Raw genomic sequence first — 12491 nt, forward strand, 5'->3', positions numbered from 1 at the left:
ACATTTTGGCACGGTGGTTACAACGTCACTGTCAAAATCTGAAGGTCGGTATCGATATTTTTTCTTACACTTCATGCTTTATTCTTCCTCGTTGGTGCAGCAGGCAGCGCGTCAGTCTCATAATCTAAAGGTCGTGAGTTCGATCCTCACACGCGGCAGCAAAGCTTATAAAAAGACTGTTGTCTAATGGTGAAAATTAATTCTCAGTGTTTTTGGACTTTCAGACAGTACATACTTTTGTCACGGTGGAAACCACATCATAAGGTCGATATCAAATTGTTTTACTTTAGAATGAAATCGTAGTTTTTTTCTCAGGTGTTGTGGACTTTCAGACCATACATTTTGGCACGGTGCTTACAACGTCACTGTCAAAAAGTGAAGGTCGGTATCAATATTTTTTCTTACACTTAAAGCTTTAACGTGCCTCTTTGGCGCAGCAGGCAGCGCGTCAGTCTCATAATTTGAAGGTCGTAAGTTCGATCCTCACACGGGGCAGCAAAGCTTATAAAAAGACAGTGATGTCCGAAGGTGAAAATTAATTCTCTGTGGTTTTGGACTTTCAGACAATACATACTTTTGTCACGGTGGAAACCACATCATAAGGTCGATATCAAATTGTTTTACTTTAGAATGAAATCGTAGTTTTTTTCTCAGGTGTTGTGGACTTTCAGACCATACATTTTGGCACGGTGCTTACATCGTCACTGTGAAAAAGTGAAGGTCGGTATCGATATTTTTTCTTACACTTAATGATTGAACGTTCCTTGTTGGCGCAGCAGGCACCGCGTCAGTCTCATAATCTGAAGGTCGTGAGTTCGATCCTCACACGGGGCAGCAAAGCTTATAAAAGACAGTTTTGTCTGAAGGTGAAAATTAATTCTCAGTGGTTTTGGACTTTCAGACAATACATACTTTTGTCACGGTGGATACCACATCTTAAGGTCGATATCTATATTTTTTACTTTAGAATGAAATCATAGTTTTTTTCTCAGGTGTTGTGGACTTTCAGACCATACATTTTGGCACGGTGCTTACAACGTCACTGTCAAAAAGTGAAGGTCGGTAACAATATTTTTTCTTACACTTAAAGCTTTAACGTGCCTCTTTGGCGCAGCAGGCAGCGCGTCAGTCTCATAATTTGAAGGTCGTAAGTTCGATCCTCACACGGGGCAGCAAAGCTTATAAAAAGACAGTGATGTCCGAAGGTGAAAATTAATTCTCAGTGGTTTTGGACTTTCAGACAATACATACTTTTGTCACGGTGGAAACCACATCTTAAGGTCGATATCAAATTGTTTTACTTTAGAATGAAATCATTGTTTTTTTCTCAGGTGTTGTGGTTTTTCAGACCATACATTTTGGCACGGTGCTTACAACGTCACTGTCAAAATCTGAAGGTCGTTATCGATATTTTTTCTTTACGCTTAAGGTTTAAAAGTGCCTCGTTGGCGCAGCTGGCAGTGCGTCAGTCTCATAATCTGAAGGTCGTGAGTTCGATCCTCAAAAGGGGCAGCAAAGCTTTTAAAAAGACAGTGTTTTCTGAAGATGAAGTGAAAATTAATTCTCAGTGTTATTGGACGTTCAGACGATACATACTTTTGTCACGGTGCTTACAACGTCACTGTAAAATCTGAAGGTCGGTATCGATATCTATATTTTTTACTTTAGAATGAAATCATTGTTTATTTCTTAGGTGTTGTGGACTTTCAGACCATACATTTTGGCACGGTGCTTACAACGTCACTGTCAAAATCTGAAGGTCGGTATCGATATCTATATTTTTTACTTTAGAATGAAATCATTGTTTTTTTCTTAGGTGTTGTGGACTTTCAGACCATACATTTTGGCACGGTGCTTACAACGTCACTGTCTTTAATCTGAAATTTGGTATCGATATTTTTTCTTACACTTCATGCTTTAATGTGCCTCCTTGGTGCAGCAGGCAGCGCGTCAGTCTCATAATCTAAAGGTCGTGAGTTCGATCCTCACACGGGGCAGCAAAGCTTATAAAAAGACCGTTGTCTGATGGTGAAAATTAATTCTCGGTGGTTTTGGACTTACAGACAATACATACTTTTGTCACGGTGGAAACCACGTCTTAAGGTCGATATCAAATTGTTTTACTTTAGAATGAAATCATAGTTTTTTTCTCAGGTGTTGTGGTTTTTCAGACCTAACATTTTGGCACGGTGCTTACAACGTCACTGTCAAAAAGTGAAGGTCGGTATAGATAATTTTTTCTTTCGATTTGTTGATTAAATGTTCTTAGTTAGCGCAGTAGGTAGCGCGTCAGTCTCATAATCTGAAGGTCGTGAGTTCGATCCTCACACGGGGCAGCAAAGCTTTTAAAAAGACAGTGTTGTCCGAAGATGAAGTGAAAATTAATTCTCAGCGGTTTTGGACTTTCAGACAATACATACTTTTGTCACGGTGGAAACCACATCTTAAGGTCGATATCAAATTGTTTTACTTTAGAATGATTTCATAATTTTTTTCTCAGGTGTTGTGGACTTTCAGACCATACATTTTGGCACGGTGCTTACAACGTCACTGTCAAAAAGTGAAGGTCGGTATCAATATTTTTTCTTACACTTAATGCTTTAATGTGCCTCTTTGGCGCAGCAGGCAGCGCGTCAGTCTCATAATTTGAAGGTCGTAAGTTCGATCCTCACACGGGGCAGCAAAGCTTATAAAAAGACAGTGATGTCCGAAGGTGAAAATTAATTCTCAGTGGTTTTGGACTTTCAGACAATACATACTTTTGTCACGGTGGAAACCACATCTTAAGGTCGATATCAAATTGTTTTACTTTAGAATGAAATCATTGTTTTTTTCTCAGGTGTTGTGGTTTTTCAGACCATACATTTTGGCACGGTGCTTACAACGTCACTGTCAAAATCTGAAGGTCGTTATCGATATTTTTTCTTTACGCTTAAGGTTTAAAAGTGCCTCGTTGGCGCAGCAGGCAGCGCGTCAGTCTCATAATCTGAAGGTCGTGAGTTCGATCCTCACACGGGGCAGCAAAGCTTTTAAAAATACAGTGTTTTCTGAAGATGAAGTGAAAATTAATTCTCAGTGTTATTGGACGTTCAGACGATACATACTTTTGTCACGGTGCTTACAACGTCACTGTAAAATCTGAAGGTCGGTATCGATATCTATATTTTTTACTTTAGAATGAAATCATTGTTTATTTCTTAGGTGTTGTGGACTTTCAGACCATACATTTTGGCACGGTGCTTACAACGTCACTGTCAAAATCTGAAGGTCGGTATCGATATTTATATTTTTTACTTTAGAATGAAATCATTGTTTTTTTCTTAGGTGTTGTGGACTTTCAGACCATACATTTTGGCACGGTGCTTACAACGTCACTGTCAAAATCTGAAATTTGGTATCGATATTTTTCTTACACTTCATGCTTTAATGTGCCTCCTTGGTGCAGCAGGCAGCGCGTCAGTCTCATAATCTAAAGGTCGTGAGTTCGATCCTCACACGGGGCAGCAAAGCTTCTAAAAAGACCGTTGTCTGATGGTGAAAATTAATTCTCGGTGGTTTTGGACTTACAGACAATACATACTTTTGTCACGGTGGAAACCACGTCTTAAGGTCGATATCAAATTGTTTTACTTTAGAATGAAATCGTAGTTTTTTTCTCAGGTGTTGTGGACTTTCAGACCATACATTTTGGCACGGTGCTTACATCGTCACTGTCAAAAAGTGAAGGTCGGTATCGATATTTTTTCTTACACTTAATGATTTAACGTTCCTTGTTGGCGCAGCAGGCACCGCGTCAGTCTCATAATCTGAAGGTCGTGAGTTCGATCCTCACACGGGGCAGCAAAGCTTATAAAAGACAGTTTTGTCTGAAGGTGAAAATTAATTCTCAGTGGTTTTGGACTTTCAGACAATACATACTTTTGTCACGGTGGATACCACATCTTAAGGTCGATATCTATATTTTTTACTTTAGAATGAAATCATTGTTTTTTTCTCAGGTGTTGTGGTTTTTCAGACCATACATTTTGGCACGGTGCTTACAACGTCACTGTCTTTAATCTGAAATTTGGTATCGATATTTTTTCTTACACTTCATGCTTTAATGTGCCTCCTTGGTGCAGCAGGCAGCGCGTCAGTCTCATAATCTAAAGGTCGTGAGTTCGATCCTCACACGGGGCAGCAAAGCTTATAAAAAGACTGTTGTCTGATGGTGAAAATTAATTCTCGGTGGTTTTGGACTTACAGACAATACATACTTTTGTCACGGTGGAAACCACGTCTTAAGGTCGATATCAAATTGTTTTACTTTAGAATGAAATCATAGTTTTTTTCTCAGGTGTTGTGGTTTTTCAGACCTAACATTTTGGCACGGTGCTTACAACGTCACTGTCAAAAAGTGAAGGTCGGTATAGATAATTTTTTCTTTCGATTTGTTGATTAAATGTTCTTAGTTAGCGCAGTAGGTAGCGCGTCAGTCTCATAATCTGAAGGTCGTGAGTTCGATCCTCACACGGGGCAGCAAAGCTTTTAAAAAGACAGTGTTGTCCGAAGATGAAGTGAAAATTAATTCTCAGTGGTTTTGGACTTTCAGACAATACATACTTTTGTCACGGTGGAAACCACATCTTAAGGTCGATATCAAATTGTTTTACTTTAGAATGATTTCATAATTTTTTTCTCAGGTGTTGTGGACTTTCAGACCATACATTTTGGCACGGTGCTTACAACGTCACTGTCAAAAAGTGAAGGTCGGTATCAATATTTTTTCTTACACTTAATGCTTTAATGTGCCTCTTTGGCGCAGCAGGCAGCGCGTCAGTCTCATAATTTGAAGGTCGTAAGTTCGATCCTCACACGGGGCAGCAAAGCTTCTAAAAAGACCGTTGTCTGATGGTGAAAATTAATTCTCGGTGGTTTTGGACTTACAGACAATAGATACTTTTGTCACGGTGGAAACCACGTCTTAAGGTCGATATCAAATTGTTTTACTTTAGAATGAAATCGTAGTTTTTTTCTCAGGTGTTGTGGACTTTCAGACCATACATTTTGGCACGGTGCTTACATCGTCACTGTCAAAAAGTGAAGGTCGGTATCGATATCTTTTCTTACACTTAATGATTTAACGTTCCTTGTTGGCGCAGCAGGCAGCGCGTCAGTCTCATAATTTGAAGGTCGTAAGTTCGATCCTCACACGGGGCAGCAAAGCTTATAAAAAGACAGTGATGTCCGAAGGTGAAAATTAATTCTCAGTGGTTTTGGACTTTCAGACAATACATACTTTTGTCACGGTGGAAACCACATCTTAAGGTCGATATCAAATTGTTTTACTTTAGAATGAAATCATTGTTTTTTTCTCAGGTGTTGTGGTTTTTCAGACCATACATTTTGGCACGGTGCTTACAACGTCACTGTCAAAATCGGAAGGTCGTTATCGATATTTTTTCTTTACGCTTAAGGTTTAAAAGTGCCTCGTTGGCGCAGCAGGCAGTGCGTCAGTCTCATATTCTGAACGTCGTGAGTTCGATCCTCAAAAGGGGCAGCAAAGCTTTTAAAAAGACAGTGTTTTCTGAAGATGAAGTGAAAATTAATTCTCAGTGTTATTGGACGTTCATACGATACATACTTTTGTCACGGTGCTTACAACGTCACTGTAAAATCTGAAGGTCGGTATCGATATCTATATTTTTTACTTTAGAATGAAATCATTGTTTATTTCTTAGGTGTTGTGGACTTTCAGACCATACATTTTGGCACGGTGCTTACAACGTCACTGTCAAAATCTGAAGGTCGGTATCGATATCTATATTTTTTACTTTAGAATGAAATCATTGTTTTTTTCTTAGGTGTTGTGGACTTTCAGACCATACATTTTGGCACGGTGCTTACAACGTAACTGTCTTTAATCTGAAATTTGGTATCGATATTTTTTCTTACACTTCATGCTTTAATGTGCCTCCTTGGTGCAGCAGGCAGCGCGTCAGTCTCATAATCTAAAGGTCGTGAGTTCGATCCTCACACGGGGCAGCAAAGCTTATAAAAAGACCGTTGTCTGATGGTGAAAATTAATTCTCGGTGGTTTTGGACTTACAGACAATACATACTTTTGTCACGGTGGAAACCACGTCTTAAGGTCGATATCAAATTGTTTTACTTTAGAATGAAATCATAGTTTTTTTCTCAGGTGTTGTGGTTTTTCAGACCTAACATTTTGGCACGGTGCTTACAACGTCACTGTCAAAAAGTGAAGGTCGGTATAGATAATTTTTTCTTTCGATTTCTTGATTAAATCTTCTTAGTTAGCGCAGTAGGTAGCGCGTCAGTCTCATAATCTGAAGGTCGTGAGTTCGATCCTCACACGGGGCAGCAAAGCTTTTAAAAAGACAGTGTTGTCCGAAGATTAAGTGAAAATTAATTCTCAGTGGTTTTGGACTTTCAGACAATACATACTTTTGTCACGGTGGAAACCACATCTTAAGGTCGATATCAAATTGTTTTACTTTAGAATGATTTCATAATTTTTTTCTCAGGTGTTGTGGACTTTCAGACCATACATTTTGGCACGGTGCTTACAACGTCACTGTCAAAAAGTGAAGGTCGGTATCAATATTTTTTCTTACACTTAATGCTTTAATGTGCCTCTTTGGCGCAGCAGGCAGCGCGTCAGTCTCATAATTTGAAGGTCGTAAGTTCGATCCTCACACGGGGCAGCAAAGCTTATAAAAAGACAGTGATGTCCGAAGGTGAAAATTAATTCTCAGTGGTTTTGGACTTTCAGACAATACATACTTTTGTCACGGTGGAAACCACATCTTAAGGTCGATATCAAATTGTTTTACTTTAGAATGAAATCATTGTTTTTTCTCAGGTGTTGTGGTTTTTCAGACCATACATTTTGGCACGGTGCTTACAACGTCACTGTCAAAATCTGAAGGTCGTTATCGATATTTTTTCTTTACGCTTAAGGTTTAAAAGTGCCTCGTTGGCGCAGCAGGCAGCACGTCAGTCTCATAATCTGAAGGTCGTGAGTTCGATCCTCACACGGGGCAGCAAAGCTTTTAAAAAGACAGTGTTTTCTGAAGATGAAGTGAAAATTAATTCTCAGTGTTATTGGACGTTCAGACGATACATACTTTTGTCACGGTGCTTACAACGTCACTGTAAAATCTGAAGGTCGGTATCGATATCTATATTTTTTACTTTAGAATGAAATCATTGTTTATTTCTTAGGTGTTGTGGACTTTCAGACCATACATTTTGGCACGGTGCTTACAACGTCACTGTCAAAATCTGAAGGTCGGTATCGATATTTTTTCTTACACTTCATGCTTTAATGTGCCTCCTTGGTGCAGCAGGCAGCGCGTCAGTCTCATAATCTAAAGGTCGTGAGTTCGATCCTCACACGGGGCAGCAAAGCTTCTAAAAAGACCGTTGTCTGAAGGTGAAAATTAATTCTCGGTGGTTTTGGACTTACAGACAATACATACTTTTGTCACGGTGGAAACCACGTCTTAAGGTCGATATCAAATTGTTTTACTTTAGAATGAAATCGTAGTTTTTTTCTCAGGTGTTGTGGACTTTCAGACCATACATTTTGGCACGGTGCTTACATCGTCACTGTCAAAAAGTGAAGGTCGGTATCGATATTTTTCTTACACTTAATGATTTAACGTTCCTTGTTGGCGCAGCAGGCACCGCGTCAGTCTCATAATCTGAAGGTCGTGAGTTCGATCCTCACACGGGGCAGCAAAGCTTATAAAAGACAGTTTTGTCTGAAGGTGAAAATTAATTCTCAGTGGTTTTGGACTTTCAGACAATACATACATTTGTCACGGTGGATACCACATCTTAAGGTCGATATCTATATTTTTTACTTTAGAATGAAATCATAGTTTTTTTCTCAGGTGTTGTGGACTTTCAGACCATACATTTTGGCACGGTGCTTACAACGTCACTGTCAAAAAGTGAAGGTCGGTATCAATATTTTTTCTTACACTTAATGCTTTAATGTGCCTCTTTGGCGCAGCAGGCAGCGCGTCAGTCTCATAATCTGAAGGTCGTAAGTTCGATCCTCACACGGGGCAGCAAAGCTTTTAAAAAGACAGTGTTTTCTGAAGATGAAGTGAAAATTAATTCTCAGTGTTATTGGACGTTCAGACCATACATACTTTTGTCACGGTGCTTACAACGTCACTGTAAAATCTGAAGGTCGGTATCGATATCTATATTTTTTACTTTAGAATGAAATCATTGTTTATTTCTTAGGTGTTGTGGACTTTCAGACCATACATTTTGGCACGGTGCTTACAACGTCACTGTCAAAATCTGAAGGTCGGTATCGATATCTATATTTTTTACTTTAGAATGAAATCATTGTTTTTTTCTTAGGTGTTGTGGACTTTCAGACCATACATTTTGGCACGGTGCTTACAACGTCACTGTCAAAATCTGAAATTTGGTATCGATATTTTTTCTTACACTTCATGCTTTAATGTGCCTCCTTGGTGCAGCAGGCAGCGCTTCAGTCTCATAATCTAAAGGTCGTGAGTTCGATCCTCACACGGGGCAGCAAAGCTTCTAAAAAGACCGTTGTCTGATGGTGAAAATTAATTCTCAGTGGTTTTGGACTTACAGACAATACATACTTTTGTCACGGTGGAAACCACGTCTTAAGGTCGATATCAAATTGTTTTACTTTAGAATGAAATCATAGTTTTTTTCTCAGGTGTTGTGGTTTTTCAGACCTAACATTTTGGCACGGTGCTTACAACGTCACTGTCAAAAAGTGAAGGTCGGTATCGATAATTTTTTCTTTCGATTTGTTGATTAAATGTTCTTAGTTAGCGCAGTAGGTAGCGCGTCAGTCTCATAATCTGAAGGTCGTGAGTTCGATCCTCACACGGGGCAGCAAAGCTTTTAAAAAGACAGTGTTGTCCGAAGATGAAGTGAAAATTAATTCTCAGTGGTTTTGGACTTTCAGACAATACATACTTTTGTCACGGTGGAAACCACATCTTAAGGTCGATATCAAATTGTTTTACTTTAGAATGATTTCATAATTTTTTTCTCAGGTGTTGTGGACTTTCAGACCATACATTTTGGCACGGTGCTTACAACGTCACTGTCAAAAAGTGAAGGTCGGTATCAATATTTTTTCTTACACATAATGCTTTAATGTGCCTCTTTGGCGCAGCAGGCAGCGCGTCAGTCTCATAATTTGAAGGTCGTAAGTTCGATCCTCACACGGGGCAGCAAAGCTTATAAAAAGACAGTGATGTCCGAAGGTGAAAATTAATTCTCAGTGGTTTTGGACTTTCAGACAATACATACTTTTGTCACGGTGGAAACCACATCTTAAGGTCGATATCAAATTGTTTTACTTTAGAATGAAATCATTGTTTTTTCTCAGGTGTTGTGGTTTTTCAGACCATACATTTTGGCACGGTGCTTACAACGTCACTGTCAAAATCTGAAGGTCGTTATCGATATTTTTTCTTTACGCTTAAGGTTTAAAACTGCCTCGTTGGCGCAGCAGGCAGCGCGTCAGTCTCATAATCTGAAGGTCGTGAGTTCGATCCTCACACGGGGCAGCAAAGCTTTTAAAAAGACAGTGTTTTCTGAAGATGAAGTGAAAATTAATTCTCAGTGTTATTGGACGTTCAGACGATACATACTTTTGTCACGGTGCTTACAACGTCACTGTAAAAATCTGAAGGTCGGTATCGATATCTATATTTTTTACTTTAGAATGAAATCATTGTTTATTTCTTAGGTGTTGTGGACTTTCAGACCATACATTTTGGCACGGTGCTTACAACGTCACTGTCAAAATCTGAAGGTCGGTATCGATATCTATATTTTTTACTTTAGAATGAAATCATTGTTTTTTTCTTAGGTGTTGTGGACTTTCAGACCATACATTTTGGCACGGTGCTTACAACGTCACTGTCAAAATCTGAAATTTGGTATCGATATTTTTTCTTACACTTCATGCTTTAATGTGCCTCGTTGGTGCAGCATGCAGCGCGTCAGTCTCATAATCTAAAGGTTGTGAGTTCGATCCTCACATGGGGCAGCAAAGCTTATAAAATGACAGTGTTGTCTGAAGGTGAAAATTAATTCTCAGTGGTTTTGGACTTTCAGACAGTACATACTTTTGTCACGGTGGAAACCACATCATAAGGTCGATATCAAATTGTTTTACTTTAGAATGAAATCATAGTTTTTTTCTCAGGTGTTGTGGTTTTTCAGACCTAACATTTTGGCACGGTGCTTACAACGTCACTGTCAAAAAGTGAAGGTCGGTATCGATAATTTTTTCTTTCGATTTGTTGATTAAATGTGCTTCTTTAGCGCAGTAGGTAGCGCGTTAGTCTCATAATCTGAAGGTCGTGAGTTCGATACTCACACGGGGCAGCAAAGTATTAAAAAGACAGTGTTGTCCGAAGATGAAGTGAAAATTTATTCTCAGTGGTTTTGGACTTTCAGACAATACATACTTTTGTCACGGTGGATACCACATCTTAAGGTCGATATCTATATTTTTTACTTTAGAATGAAATCATATTTTTTTCTCAGGTGTTGTGGACTTTCAGACCATACATTTTGGCACGGTACTTACAACATCACTGTCAAAAAGTGAAGGTCGGTATCAATATTTTTTCTTACACTTAATGCTTTAATGTGCCTCGTTGGCGCAGCAGGCAGCGCGTCAGTCTCATAATTTGAAGGTCGTAAATTCGATCCTCACACGGGGCAGCAAAGCTTATTAAAAAAAAGACAGTGATGTCTGAAGGTGAAAAGTAATTCTCAGTGCTTTTGGACTTTCAGACAATACATACTTTTGTCACGGTGGAAACCACATCTTAAGGTCGATATCAAATTGTTTTACTTTAGAATGAAATCATTGTTTTTTTCTCAGGTGTTGTGGTTTTTCAGACCATACATTTTGGCACGGTGCTTACAACGTCACTGTCAAAATCTGAAGGTCGTTATCGATATTTTTTCTTTACGCTTAAGGTTTAAAAGTGCCTCGTTGGCGCAGTAGGCTGCGCGTCAGTCTCATAATCTGAAGGTCGTGAGTTCGATCCTCACACGGGGCAGCAAAGCTTTTAAAAAGACAGTGTTTTCTGAAGATGAAGTGAAAATTAATTCTCAGTGTTATTGGACGTTCAGACGATACATACTTTTGTCACGGTGCTTACAACGTCACTGTAAAATCTGAAGGTCGGTATCGATACCTATATTTTTTACTTTAGAATTAAATCATTGTTTATTTCTTAGGTGTTGTGGACTTTCAGACCATACATTTTGGCACGGTGCTTACAACGTCACTGTCAAAATCTGAAGATCGGTATCGATATCTATATTTTTTACTTTAGAATGAAATCATTGTTTTTTTCTTAGGTGTTGTGGACTTTCAGACCATACATTTTGGCACGGTGCTTACAACGTCACTGTCAAAATCTGAAATCTGGTATCGATATTTTTCTTACACTTCATGCTTTAATGTGCCTCGTTGGTGCAGCAGGCAGCGCGTCAGTCTCATAATCTAAAGGTCTTGAGTTCGATCCTCACACGGGGCAGCAAAGCTTTTAAAAAGACTGTTGTCTGATGGTGAAAATTAATTCTCAGTGGTTTTGGACTTACAGACAATACATACTTTTGTCACGGTGGAAACCACGTCTTAAGGTCGATATCAAATTGTTTTACTTTAGAATGAAATCATAGTTTTTTTCTCAGGTGTTGTGGTTTTTCAGACCTAACATTTTGGCACGGTGCTTACCATGTCACTGTCAAAAAGTGAAAGTCGGTATCGATAATTTTTTATTTCGATTTGTTGATTAAATGTTCTTAGTTAGCGCTGTAGGTAGCGCGTCAGTCTCATAATCTGAAGGTCGTGAGTTCAATCCTCACATGGGGCAGCAAAGCTTATAAAATGACAGTGTTGTCTGAAGGTGAAAATTAATTCTCAGTGGTTTTGGACTTTCAGACAGTACATACTTTTGTCACGGTGGAAACCACATCATAAGGTCGATATCAAATTGTTTTACTTTAGAATGAAATCATACTTTTTTTCTCAGGTGTTGTGGACTTTCAGACCATACATTTTGGCACGGTGCTTACAACGTCAGTGTCAAAAAGTGAAGGTCGGTATCGATATTTTTTTCTTTCGATTAGTTGTTTAAATGTTCTTAGTTAGCGCAGTAGGTAGCGCGTCAGTCTCATAGACTGAAGGTCGTGAGTTCGATCCTCACACGGAGCAGCAAAGTTTTAAAAAGACAGTGTTGTCCCGAAGATGAAGTGAAAATTAATTCTCAGTGGTTTTGGACTTTCAGACAATACATACTTTTGTCACGGTGGATACCACATCTTAAGGTCGATATCTATATTTTTTACTTTAGAATGAAATCGTAGTTTTTTTCTCAGGTGTTGTGGACTTTCAGACCATACATTTTGGCACGGTGCTTACATCGTCACTGTCAAAAAGTGAA

At 38.9% G+C, this 12491-nt stretch overlaps 3 non-coding genes across 3 annotated transcripts; all 3 read left to right on the forward strand.

Annotated features, from left to right (window-relative positions):
- The first annotated feature begins 2947 nt into the window (after positions 1-2947).
- Positions 2948-3020, forward strand: trnam-cau (transfer RNA methionine (anticodon CAU)). Its single transcript has one exon. It is a non-coding gene; the product is annotated as a tRNA-Met (tRNA).
- A 6494-nt stretch (positions 3021-9514) lies between these two features.
- Positions 9515-9587, forward strand: trnam-cau (transfer RNA methionine (anticodon CAU)). The gene has a single exon. It is a non-coding gene; the product is annotated as a tRNA-Met (tRNA).
- A 1439-nt stretch (positions 9588-11026) lies between these two features.
- trnam-cau (transfer RNA methionine (anticodon CAU)) lies at positions 11027-11099 on the forward strand. The gene has a single exon. It is a non-coding gene; the product is annotated as a tRNA-Met (tRNA).
- The last annotated feature ends 1392 nt before the right edge of the window (positions 11100-12491 follow it).

The sequence above is a fragment of the Salmo salar genome, chromosome ssa02 (genome assembly GCF_905237065.1).
Source record: "Salmo salar chromosome ssa02, Ssal_v3.1, whole genome shotgun sequence".
NCBI classification, from domain to species: Eukaryota; Metazoa; Chordata; class Actinopteri; order Salmoniformes; family Salmonidae; genus Salmo; species Salmo salar.